Genomic DNA, 14254 nt, shown 5'->3' on the forward strand with positions numbered 1-14254 from the left:
AGGCGAGCTTTCTGTGAACGCGCGTTTCCTTCGCTGTTTAAACGGGGGCGGGGCTATGGGGATGCAGCTCGCTTAAACAGTAATGTCCGAACTGGGTTTCAAACTAACTGAGTTCCGTACCTAACAGCGACGGATATGGTTACTATTGTAGAGTGACTATTGTGTTTTGTTACAGTTGAATACCTGTAGAGGGCGCACCTGGATTGGAGTATCCTTTGATTATGCAGTCTGTGTGTATGGGCAGTAAGACATGCTAGAATGGTACTAACCAGTTGGTCATGTACGATGCCGTGATGGGTCCTGCAAATAAAGTCAGTTCAATGAAGTATATGTTGCACTTCTATTAATTGATATCCGACGATATCACATATGGCGACGAGGATAAAAGCCTGAAGTGAAACGGCGAGTTAAGACTGCGGGCGCAGTGCTGGCTGAGTTAGCAAGTGACCTGAAGCTAGGCTAGTGCTAACAGTCCGACCGTGAACTACAGACATTGTGCCTACGGCGTGAAGAAAGCTGGGCACTCTCTGTAAGGAAAAACCATGGCTGCCACGGTGGGGTCGGTGTCACCTTTTGATTGCAAGTCACAGACTTGGGAAGGGTACTGTGAGATTTTAGACCATTTGTTTGTGGCAAATTACATCGACAATGAATAAAAGAAACGAGCTGTGCTGCTGAGTGGAGTAGGCGCGCAGACATATGCACTGATGAGAAACCTGCTCAGCCCCGACAAACCCTTAGATAAGTCTTACAGTGACCTGGTAAGGCTGTTGAGAAATAATTTTCACCCTAAACCTAGTGAAATAATGCAAAGATGGAAGTTTAATACACAAAACGTGACTATTTGGCAGAGCTAAGGAAGCTAGCGCAGGACTGTAATTATGGGGAATCTATGACGGTGATGCTGAGAGACTGTCTTGTGTGCGGCATAAATGACGACAGGATTCAGCTGAGGCTGCTGCTGTCAGAGGATGGTTTGACTTTTGACAAAGCCCTCAAGTTTGCGCAGGCCATGGAGGCGGCAAACAGAGACATTGTGGATTTACATGGCATGAAGGAGCAGGGCAAATGGAGCCGTGCGGCGGGCTCTGTCAACAAAGTGAACGACACGCGTTCAAAGCGTCAGCAGGACATGAACAAGTGCTGCAGATGTGGAGGTGACAACCATCTGGCTAAGGACTGCAGGTTTGGTAATGAAAAGTGCCACGGTTGTGGTAAAGTGGGACAATAAAGAGGGCCTGCAGGATGACAATAGGGGGAAAGGAAAAGGCTAAGCACTTTAAAGGGGATAAAGGCAGGCAAGGAAAAAGGGCTAATATCATGCAAGAGGAAGGGAGTGATAGTGATAGTGAGGATGTTTCCACTACATATCACATTAAGGATAGGGCAATGACCATGTACAACATAAATGAAAAGATAATCATCCCCAGAGAAGAGCCCCTTAAAAAAAGTATTAAAAGTAAACGGGAAAAATGTAACCTATGAGGTAGATACTGGCTGTGGGTACACCATTATATCGAAGGGAGCATTACACAAACTATTCAGTGAGGGTGACAAACCAAGACTAGCCAAGTGCAGGATAAAACTGAGAACATACGGTGGCCATAAAGTGCCCGTATTAGGAGCGACAAAGGTCAAAGTTGAACACGAAGGCATTGCTAAGATGTTAGCAGTGGTGGTTGTCAAAGGTTCAGGGACAAGTCTACTGGGACGAGGTTGGCTTAAAGCTCTCAAAGTGGACTGGCAACCTGTACACAAGATAGAGGAGAGAGAAAACAATCTACAGGAAGTACTTTTAAGGCATTAAGCAGTGTTCAAAGCAGAGCTAGGGATGTTAAAAGGCTTCACTGCAAAAATACATATAGCTAGTGATGCCACACTCTGTTTCTACAAGCCAAGGTCAGTGCCTTTTGCAATGAAATAGAAAGTCGAGCGAGAGATAGCGAGGCTCTTACATGAGAAAATCATAGAGCCAGTGAAGTTCTCAGAATGGGCTGCACCCATTGTACCAGTCTTAAAACCAGATTCCAGAGCAAGAATTTGTGGTGACTATAAACTCACTGTAAACAAAGTGTCAAAGCTGTCCAAAAATGGAGGACATGATAGCCTGTTTAACTGGAGGAGAGACATATACCAAGTTAGACATGAGCCATGCATATCAGCAAATAGTACTGGATGAGGAATCACGAAAATATGTCACAGTGAACACACATAAGGGACTGTTTACATACACAAGGTTACCTTTTGGGGTGAGCTCCAGTCCAGCCATCTTTCAGCGTACTATGGAGGGTGTGCTGCAGGGAATGGCAAATGTGGCAGTGTATTTGGACGACATCATTCTGACAGGAAAAGATGGTAAAGATCACCTGCAAACACTGGATCAACTACTACAGCGACTGGAAAATGCAGGACTTCGCTTAAAAAGGAGCAAGTGTGAGTTTATGGAGAAAGAAGTGACATTCTTAGGACATCGAGTGGACAAGACAGGGTTGCATCCGTTGCCAGCAAAAGTGAAAGCAGTTCAGGAGGCTCCCACTCCCACATCAGTAACGGAGCTAAAAGCTTATTTGGGACTGTTGAACCAAATCTGTCGACATTACTGGCACCTATGCACAAACTGTTGAGGAAGGATGAACTGTGGTCTTGGGAACTCGAGCAAAATAAAGCTTTCAAGCAGTCAAAAGACCTTTTGCAATCGAGCAGTGTGTTAGTGCACTACAAACAAAAGAACTGATACTGTGATGTGAAGCTTCTCCATATGGAGTTGGAGCAGTGCTGGCTCATTGCATGTCAGATGGAGCAGAGAAACCTATAGGGTTTGCATCACTCACACTTTCAGCGGCAGAAAAGAATTACTCCCAGCTCGATAAAGAGGGACTAGCTGTCATTTTTGGAGTACAGTACTTTCACAAGTATCTATATGGAAGGAAATGTGTGATTTATACAGATCACAAGCTATTGCTAGGCTTATTCCATGAGATGAAAGCGGTGCCACAGATGGCTTCCCAGAGGATAATGAGATGGGCTGTACTGTTAAGAGCATATGAGTATGTTATCATGTATAGAGCAGGTAAAAACAATGGTAACGCTGACGCTCTTAGCTGTCTCCCACTACCTGATACACCAAGGGTTCCAGCACTAGAGGAACATGTGTTAATGTTGGATCAGGAGCATCCACCACTGATGATTTCAGAGCAACTAAACAAATGGACAGATAAGGATCCTATACTCTCACGAGTACTTGAGTATGTGCTGAGAGGATGGCCAAAGAATCAGGACAGAGACTTTGTACATTATCGACAAAGACAACATGAGCTGAGTGTACAGGATGGCTGTGTGTTGTGGGGAGCCCGCATAGTGATACCGGAGAGGGGACGAGCTCCTATGATGGAACAGTTACACCAGTCACAGCCGCTTGAAAGGCCTGGCACGAAGTTACATGTGGTGGCCACACATGGACAATGACATAGAGAATAAGGTAAAGTTATGCTCCACATACCAAGAACACAGAAAGGCACCTGCTTGTGCACCACTCCACCCCTGGGAGTGGCCTGAGAAGCCGTGGAGGAGGCTCCACATAGATTATGCAGGTCCCTTTATGGATAAAATGTTCTTAGTCATTGTGGATGCGCACTCAAAGTGGTTAGATGTGTATCCAGTAGCATCAGCTACATCAGCAAACACACTAAATTGCTTGAGAAACAGTTTCAACAACCATGGTATTCCAGAAATGATTGTGTCTGACAATGCACAGTGTTTTGTCAGTGAACAAACCAAAGAGTTCATGACACGGAATGGAATCACACATGTCACCTCAGCACCGTACCACCCTTCATCTAACGGCTTAGCAGAAAGGGCTGTACAGACTTTTAAAGAACTCATGAAAAAGAGCAGCGGTGATACACTGGAGACAAGGTTAAATAGGGCTCTGTTTAGCTATCGCATCACTCCACAGTCAACTACTGGACTTTCACCTGCTGAGATGATGATGAGTCGGAAGTTGAGGTGTACATTGAATCTCATACATCCTGACTTAAAAAAAAGGTGAAGTCAAAACAAGCAAGCCAAAAAACCCACCATGACAAACATGCAAAAGAGCGCAACTTTGCAAAAGGAGACTCTATACCAAAAACTATGGATGTGGACCTAAATGGATACCAGGACTGATACAGGAGATCACGGGACCAGTTTCTTATACAGTGCTGCTGGGAAATGGTAAAGTTGTCAGGAGACACGTGGATCAACTGTTCAGCAGACAGGGGCAAGATCTGCCGATTCTGGTACCAGATATGACACCTGAGGAGCATGTGGTACCACCAACAGTAACCAACATAGGACCACAGGACACAAACACTACACCGGTGGATGACAAAGCTTCCCCTACTGTGAAGCAAAACAAGGAGGACAGTACACCTGGTGGTTCGCCCACTAAGGAGCTGTTCAGATCTTAAAGACACAAGAGACCACCAGCCCATTTCAAAGACTTTGTTGTTAAGTGAAAAGGCATGTTTAAGATGCAGAGACAAGATTATGTTTTCTTTAAGTTGAGTACGGTAGTAATGTTAAACACACATTTGTCATATTTTGGGCTGAGAATATAAAAAAAGAAAACAAGATATATTGGTTATCTGATTTATACATGCATATTGTTGGGGCATGCTGTATTTTATTCTCTTACAAGATTAGAAGAAAAGTCACAAGAGGATGTTTGTTGCTGGGTTTAGGCATAAAGTGATTTATTATAGTTATGTAGTGTTGGATTACATACAAAGTGTGGTGTAGTTTGAATTTAAGAGGGGAGGGGATGTTGTAGAGTGACTATTGTGTTTTGTTACAGTTGAATACCTGTAGAGTGCGCACCTGAATTGGGAGTATCCTTTGATTATGCAGTCTGTGTGTATGGGCAGTAAGACATGCTAGAATGGTACTAACCAGTTGGTGATGTACGATGCCGTGATGGGTCCTGCAAATAAAGTCAGTTCAACAAAGTATATGTTGCACTTCTATTAATTGATATCCGACGATATCACAGTTACATAACAAAACATAACAACAATAGACATTTATGAAAGTTGGCTATAATCTGTGTCAGATGGATTCATCATACTAGAGCAAAAACCCCACACTTATTCAGCCACCTAACTTCATGTTGTCTACCACGTATGCACTAACATCTGACACGCAGGTTCCATTTTGATCTCCAAACAGCTGGTTACTTATGGTTTCTCTTATAAGAGTATCAGTTCATTTCTCGACTCTACGAACATGTACATGTAAATCTACATTACAGCCCATATGACACACATTATGTGACAGGGAAATACTTTTAAAATGTGACGATCAAACTAAATTGCTTGATAATGACAATATGTAGCACACTGGACATTTTAGAGGATAAGATTAGTTGCAGAAGTCTTATTGTATTAGTTTGTGTCATTACCATGGTGCCCCACCATTACTTTTCTGGTTATTATTTAAAACGCTTCATGTCACTTTTAAACAAGAGAAAACTCACCTGATTTTACCTTGGTTATTGAGCTTTATTCATTTTCTCCAGTAGATGGGGCGAGTGTTGTGCCCTTAAATAGGGAAAATAGTGAGGGAAGAGGGATGAATAAACACACACTCTGCTCTTGCCTTCACTCGTCTGTATTGAATCTTAATTATATACAGTACAACCAAATTCACACATTTTCCCAGTATGAATACACTCAGTCTCAGGACCACAGTTTCCATGACTAAGTTATCCTCTATGGTTTTCTAAATAATGTAAATTATATTTTTAACCAGCATAGACTGCAACTTACATGAAATACATTTACCTTTTTAACTTATGTATTTTAGCTAACACATAAACTGACTTGTTACAGTAATAAAATACCATTTTTAAGCATCTTACAGAAAATACCTCGGTGACAAACTCAAATATAGAAAATGGCGGAACAACAGTCAGGCGCTAAAGCGAGACAGTAACAGTAGCTAGCTTACACGGTGACGAAGTTAGCCAGAAACTCTTTGACAACATAAAAGTACAAAATTCACCTCTTTCTCTCACAATGAACAACCATGACAAAATAACAATTATTAACAACGTTTGTCACTAAATTTATAGTGCTTTGTGTACGGTAATTACCTTAAACAGGGAAAATAGTGAGGGAAGAGGGATGAATAAACACACACTCTGCTCTTGCCTTCACTCGTCTGTATTGAATGAGGAAGAGTAGCGCGATTCCCCCTACTGAAGCCCTGAGGCATTACCAATAGATCGACGCATAATCAACCCAGACAAAGAACACACACAATGAAATAACAATGAAATAATGTGTTAAGAAAGTCGAACACAATGCATAACGCTGAAAAGGAATCAAATTATGTTTCTGGAAAATCAAATTATTTTAAAATTCTTAACTACCACATACTCCCCCTCAAAATAGATGTTGTCCCCAACATCCTGACATTTGACCTTTAGTGCATATAAGGGGTTAAACTACATACCATCTATAAACATTCACTGCAACATTACATACTATTACTGTTGCTACAACTTGCCTTATGCTCTACAAATGTCGTTTTACAGGCTGCAACTCTTTTCATACATTCTTCCATATGGGTTAATACCGAGAGTCCATTTACTTACACACAGCTAATATAGTCCATTGCTGGCTTGTAACAGAGTCCTGCTATTGCAGCATGTCCAAAGCAACTACACTCTCCTTTGATAAAGGTCCATGAGAGTGATATGATTGACTGCAATCATGTGATGTACTTTAGATGTGTGTGGTGAGCTGTTATCACAGTCTATATGTGTACCAATTGTTCAACAGTCCCTTTGAATGTAAATCCTATGTTGGACAGTCCATTTGCTTTGTCTAGAGTGTAATGTTTATTCATTTACTCAGTTTAGTGATCTGTGGTGTGTGTGATCACAATGTTTCTACCGCCCATGTCCATAGAGTTGCTGGTAGTAGTATGGCTGCACAATGTGTGTCCATGGCACCTTAAGGTTTGTATGATGTGGTAGTGCTCTCAGATTGTAGCAAGCTGGTGAGCCAAGTCGATCATATGTGAAAACCTTAGGTCGCCTGTGCTGTCGTCTAGGCCGCTGGGACCTCTGCTCAATGGTCCTGTGCTCGCTTGGGACAGGTGAATGGACAGCCTCCTCCACAGGTGGGTGCTCAACATAACTGTCCTCTTGGTCTGGTAAGTGCTCAGGTTGGTTTATCACTCCATGTTCTATTTCTGACTCAGGTGACGCATTTTCCTCCAACTGTATTTGTTCAGCAGGTTTATCCGTCCTCTCAGGATTCAATGTCTGAGGTTGACATGGCTGAAATGGCACTGGATAGTATTCATCGTCCTCTTCTTCCTCTGACTGCTCCACTTCCTCAGTTGTCTCTACAGTTCTTTTCTTTGCTCGTGGCTGGACAGGCGTTTCGAGTGGCAGATGGTCACACGGTAGGAGAAGATTGCGGTGTAATATCCTTGATCGTCCTTTTTCCTTCTCAGGTCTGAGTTCGTAGACAGGGATGTTTTCACTGACTTGACGGACAACTGTATGGACCGCATCCTCCCAGTGGTTTCTCAGCTTGCCCGGACCACCACGAGGTGTCATATTCCTGATTAAAACACGATCACCGGGCTGTAATACTGAGCTTTTCACCTTACTGTCATAATGCCTTTTGCTCCTCGTGGCCGCTTTGTGAGCATTCTCTCTTGTGATCTGGTATGCTTCTTCCATGCCCTGTTTCCACTTTTCCATGTAGTGATGATGATTACTGTCACCTTGTTCTGGGGTCAAGTTGAACAACATATCAACTGGCAAGCGTGGAGAGCGCCCATGTAACAAGTAAAAGGGAGAGAAACCAGTCACTTCACTACGAGTACAATTGTATGCATAGGTCAGTTTGTTCAGTGAGTCTTTCCAGTTGGTTTTTTGTCTTTCTGTGAGTGTCTTTAACATTTGGAGCAGTGTTCGATTAAACCGCTCTACCTGTCCATTCCCTTGGGGGTGGTAGGGAGTAGTTCTCGACCCAGCAACTCCACAGTAGTTTTTCAGTTGCGCAAACAGCTGATTTTCAAATTCACCACCCTGATCATGGTGTATTCTGCTTGGGAAGCCAAATCTTAGAGCATAGTCATTAAAGATTTTCTCTGCAGCTGTTTTGCCTGATTTGGAAGTCGTGGCGTACGCCTGGGCGAAGCGTGTAAAATGGTCAATGATGACGAGAATATATTCATAACCACCCTTTCACCTGTCAAGGTGGAGAAAATCCACAGAGACAAGCTCAAACGGGTGAGTCGTGACAATGTTAGTCAGTGGTGCTCTTGTCTCACGGCACGGCTTCTTGTGTTTAAGACACACACATCTTCTCATGACATAATCCTCTATCTCCCGTTGCATATAGGGCCAGTAAAACCGGTCCCGTATCAGTGACGTCGTCCTATCCACACCTTGATGGCCCATTTTATCGTGGAGTTCCCTCAACACTGTACTTTTGTGTTTTTCTGGTAGGACCAGCTGTTTTCTGCTAGCTGTTTTTCTGTACAAGACTCCAGTCTCACTAATCTCTAATTTGTCCCATTCTCTCAGAAGACAAATGATCTGTGAGCTAAGTTGTTTCAGTTGTGGACCTGATGGCTTTTGCTCTGATAGTTTACACTGAATCATAGGTCCAATAGTCGGATCACTCCTCTGATCCTGTTTGATCTGTCCTGTTGTCAGGTGAATGATGGGTGTGTCTGTAGTTATGGTTGCACACTTGGCTGAGATACCCATGGACCAAGACACACTGGATTCATCCTGATTTTCCACTGCCTGTGAAGTTGCTCCAATCACATCGTATGACATTTCCTCTGAGCACCCTTTCATGAACATCTCCATATCTATAGGCATCCTAGACAGACTATCTGCGTCAATATTTTCCTTACCAGGGCGATATTTGATCATGAAATGGAAATCTGCCAATTCCGCTACCCATCGGCACCCTGTTGCATTCAATTTGGCAGTAGACAGTACATAGGTAAGTGGATTATTGTCGCTATAGACTGTGAAGAATGGCGCATAGTAGAGGTAATCACGAAACTTTTCTGTGATCGCCCACTTGAGGGCTAGAAACTCTAACTTGCCTGAATGCAAATGATAATTCTTCTCAGCTACAGTCAAAGTACGAGAGCCATAAGCGATCACACGGAGTTTTCCATTCTGCTTTTGGTACAATACTGCACCTAGTCCCTGGTTTGACGCATCAGTATGGAGAATAAATGGCTGCGAGAATTCTGGGAAGCCTAGAACAGGAGGCTGAGCTAGACAGTCTATCAACTGCTCTAATACTGACTGATGCATGTCGGTCCACTGAATAGGTGTACTCGATGGAACTCTACTGTTTTGTTTTGTTTGCCATTTTCTCCTTTTGTTTTGCAGGGTTTCAGTTTCCACAGGTCCTTTAAGCAGGTCATACAGAGGGCTGGCGATCCTTGAGAAATTCTTGATATACTGTCTGTAATAACTCAACAGTCCCAACACTGCTCTTAACTCACCAACAGTACCTGGCTGTTTGTTTTTCAGAGCTATCACTGCAGCAGTGTCGGCGGGGTCTATCCTGTTTCCCTCTGCAGACACAATCCTGCCAAGGTACCGTACTTCAGCTTTAAAGAGGTCACACTTCCTGGGTTTTAGTTTTATTCCATGCTCCCTCAGCCGTCGCAGGACCTTCCTGACATCGTTAACATGATCCTCAAATGTCCTGCTAAACACTAGGACATCGTCCAGATAAGGCACACATATTTTATCCCTTAATCCCTCTAAGCACTCTTCCATGCAGCGCTGGAATGCTGCAGGCGCGTTCATGAGTCCAAATGGGATTCGGGCCCATTCATATAGGCCCCCGGGGTCACGAAGGCTGTTAAATGTTTACTGTCCTTGCCCATGAACCCCTGGTGATATGCCTTACCCTGGTCCAGCAGTGAAAACAGGGTGTTTCCACCAAGATTGTCCATAATGTCCTGTACTCTGGGGATGGGGTGGCGATCTGGGTGAGTTTTCTTGTTGAGCTCCCTGTAGTCGATACATAAGCGCAGAGTACCATCTTTTTTTCTCACACAGACTACTGGGGAGGAATAGGACGAAGTGGATTTTTCCACCCACCCCTGCGCTATCAGATCCTGTAAGTAGTCTTTCGTCTCCTGGTACAAGGGCTTTGGGACAGACAGATATGTCCGTGACACTGGTTCATTATCTTTTAGTGAAATGTTCATCTGCAGATTTTCCACACAGCCTATGTCATCATCAGACCTAGAGAATGACTGTGATTCTTCTCTTAACATCTGCCTTACAACTTGTCTTTGGTGTTCAGTCACGTGTGTCAGGTCAACAGGAGGATCCCATTGCTCATCGGTGGGTGTGTCCTGACTGGAACTCTTAGCCTGGACTTTGTGGACTGAGGCAGTAGGTAGGCGGTCTGACTTGAATATGTTGGCAGGATAAACTGATCTAACAGACTGCACTGTTCCAATAACAGTCCTTCCTGACAATGCGATGTCATGGCCGGTATGATTTTGTACACTGACAATGATTTTTGGGGTCATGCCTGCCTTCACTTATACAAGAGTGTCGCAACACTCAAGTCCTTCAGGCCACTGTGGGTTCTCATGAGGCTCAAAAATAAGAGTCTTATCCTCCTTGAAGGGGGGAGCCTGCACCCGAAATTCAATCTTGAGGGCGCTGCGTTTAGGCACACTGACTCTCTCATTTGCTGTTCTCACATTGTGCTCACATGGCTGCCCTACGCTCACTGCCTTAATAAAGGCTTTGGCTCTATCCTTCCTGAGTTGAGGGAAAGCTATCCTTACTGTTTTCAAGAGCTTTTCTTTGTCCCTGTGCTTTGTCCGATCCAGCACACTGTTCACCACTAGGTACTCAATGACGTTAAAGCCAATGATGGGACAAGGTTGTTGATTACCTTTTAGCACTAACATGGGTATCAGTAACTCTTTATCATTAGCAGTAAGTTTAAAGCTCACCTCAAGCCAACCAATGTACGGCATTTCCGTTCCATTGGCTGCTTCAATGTGCAACGGGTCAAGTGGGTCAACTAACTGTGCTACATCTCTTAGTTTTACATCAGGTAAGTGGCTCTCTTTCCAGACCTCATCTATAGCACAAATTTGCGAGCCTGTGTCCCAAAGTGCCTGGATTCTCTGTTTGTGCAGAAAACACCTGATAACACATTTCTTTCCTACCAACTCCCTTACAGTAGGTGTTTTAACTGGGTCGCTAATTTTTTTACACTTGGACTTATATGTCTGTGTTTCCTGTTTCTTAATGCCTGAACATGTGTATGGCTTACAGTGTCTTTTGTGAGCCTGCCAGTGGGTCTCTTGGCATTATTTTGAACAGTACAGTGTTGTTTTACAAACAGAACAACAATTTAGTTCCTTATTTTCTTTCTCTTTTCCACAGCTAGCACAACCGTGGGACTTATCTGTATTGCAGGTTGCCCCATGTCCCGTGGGAGCAACCCCTCTTAGTTTAAAGGGCTCTCTCTAGCTGGTTTTATCAGTCTCTGTGCCTTACATCCTGCACGAAAATGCTCACTACTTCCGCACCTAAAGCAGTGCTGACAGTATTCCTCACCTGACTGGATACAAGCAAAACACCTAGGGCGTGGGCGTGGTGCTGAGTAATATTGCTGTGGTGCAAATCTTTGCTGGAACTGTGCTGTTTCCCTCACATGTCCAGGTCCAAGTGCTGGTTGGTACTCCTGTACCGTTGCTGGTGACTGCTGGTGGTAAAACTGCATACAATTTTGTTCAGCCTGAAATGAGGAGGGTTGTGGGGTTGCAGGTGCTGACTTTTGAATGGTTTCTCTAATTTGGGAAACCTCAGCTCTCAGGTCTTTCAGTAGCACCATGTCAGAACGTATTTCTTTAATTTCTGAGAGGAGATCGGGGGGTAGAATGGCTGTACTTTGTTGGGTGTTGTTTTTCTTTTCCACTGGGGATTCACTGGACTGGACTGTGTTTACATGAGTTACTCGTGATGGAGCTGAATGTTTCTTTTTGTCTTGTCTCTCCTTTTCATATGCACATGCAACGTTCACTTTCTCCAGCAGCAGCTCATCTGATGTACTTGTTTGCAGGAGGTAAGGCTGCAGGTCACTTTTAATATTGTCATTCTGCAGACCAGTCAGGACAGTATGCATGAAGAGACTCTGGACTAGTGCTGGGTCGTATTTGAGACTTCATTCAACTTCCTGAGAAGCGAACAGAATTTTCTGTCTCAGATCCATTGCCCTTATCAGGAAATTTTGGGGTGTCTCTTTACTACTCTCGACCTCAGAGGTGAGTTGTTTATATAACTCTGTGGCACTTCTTTCCTGGTAATGGGATCTGAGGATTCTCCTCAGGGCAGGCAACGTGAGTTTTTCTTTTCCTTCAAGGTAACTCCTTAACTGCAGGCCTGGTGTGATGGCACGGATTACAGCATCAGTGACCTCTGACTCTGGGTAGCCTTTGCTGAGCCCACTTTCAATTTTCCTAGCCAGACTAGAAAAGGTGAGTCTATGTTTTTGTCCGGGCTCCCCTATTTGGCCTGATATCTTAAAATCTTTGTGCCACATATACCCCTTTTCCACTGAGCTGGAGCTAGAGCTTGCTGGGAGCTAGAGCTTGACTAAGCACCTGCTCTTTGCTTTTCTACCGCCAAAGCTCCAGGCCCGAGCCTCAGAACGGGAGCCAGAGCGAGCACCAAGTCTTTGCTGGTCTAAAGCAAGACCCGATTACGTCAGCGGACTGGGGGCGTGGTTATGTGAGCAGGACTCAAGAATGAGATAAATTCATATTTAGGCAGAAATAACCTTTCAGTAACTGTATTTGGCCTCCAATCAATTTTTGGCAGGTGAAAATGCCTTATTTTGTGTTATAATGGTCCTTTAAAAGAGTTCCAAACTGTCCTGTGAGCTCTAGTGTTTATATTATGAAGCTTATGAATGAGATCAAATCATATTTAGGCAGAAGTCAGCTTTCAGTAACTGTATTTGGCCTTTAATCAATTTTTGGCAGGTGAAAACTGTTCGTTATTTTATTGGCGTATGTAACCCTCCCATAAATCATGTCTTTTATAGTCTTGTCTCCAAATAGTAGGCATAAACAATAATATTAGATATAAAACACATTCCAACATGGGAATCAAATACTACGTAGGGCCCAGATCAGATAAAAAACAACGCAGAGTCACGAGGATCATTGCAAAAGTGATCATTTCTTTACTGAGCACACACCCATAAATCACATTCATTATAGTCTAATTTATAATTGCGGACGTACAGTTGTATGTAAATGCATATTATGACCGTTTTAGCGCTACCGCTCAACGGACTGCTGTGCGTGCTCCCACGGCCAGAAATCAGATTCTGGCAGACGATCACTTTTTGGCGCGACACCGTTCCTGTATTTCTATGTAGGCTTGCAAACACATGAACAGCACTTGCATCGCGGCCGCAATTTCCTCCATCTTCGTCGTCTTCTCCTCCTTCTTTGTTGTCTTTTGTTTTCTTCTTCTCCTTCTTTGTTTTCTTCTTCTTCTTCGTTTCCGGCGGGCTAGATGCCTTGCGGCATGTTGCTGCCTCTCACTGGTGAATCATGGAAGTGCTTCAAAGGCGCACGCTGGCTACGTTATACAGTGACGTAATCGCGTGGCTCCTTGCCAGCTCCTTGCCGGTAGAAACACAACAGGTTCGTAAGAGTTGCTCGGGTTAACACCAACTGAGCACTCGCTGTAGCACCAGCTCCCAGCAAGCTCTAGCTCCAGCTCAGTGGAAAAGGGGTAATAGAGCCATTTGGCAGTGCTGGAGCCATGTTTTTTATTGGGGTGCTAGAACTTAGAGGGAGATTCATGCTATTTTTCATCAGGTCATGCATTGCACTCTCTTTTTCACTTAATGACAGCCTTAATGCCTCTACCTCCTTCTGGAGGCTTTCCTGTTCCTCAATTTGATTTTGAAGTTCACTTGCACTCTGTCCTTTGTCCATTTGTATTTTGTCTATGACATCTTGAGCATTAAGGAGATCGGACATACCTTCATCCTCTAGGCTGGCCGATTCTTCCCGTTCGAGGTACCTTATGACACGTGAGATTAACTGACTGCGTGTCTTACCAGTCACATGCTCTTTTCCTGGTCCTGAGATTTGAAGTGCATCACATACTTTAATCAGCTGCTCTACAGTCAGTTTATACAGTGCTCCTTTAATCTCCAGC

General features: G+C 43.9%; 1 pseudogene; it reads left to right on the plus strand.

The window, feature by feature from the left end:
- Nucleotides 1–1663: 1663 nt before the first annotated feature.
- Nucleotides 1664–4451, plus strand: LOC133987260 (uncharacterized protein K02A2.6-like; annotated as a pseudogene).
- The last annotated feature ends 9803 nt before the right edge of the window (nucleotides 4452–14254 follow it).

Source organism: Scomber scombrus, chromosome 10 (assembly GCF_963691925.1).
Source record: "Scomber scombrus chromosome 10, fScoSco1.1, whole genome shotgun sequence".
NCBI classification, from domain to species: domain Eukaryota; kingdom Metazoa; phylum Chordata; class Actinopteri; order Scombriformes; family Scombridae; genus Scomber; species Scomber scombrus.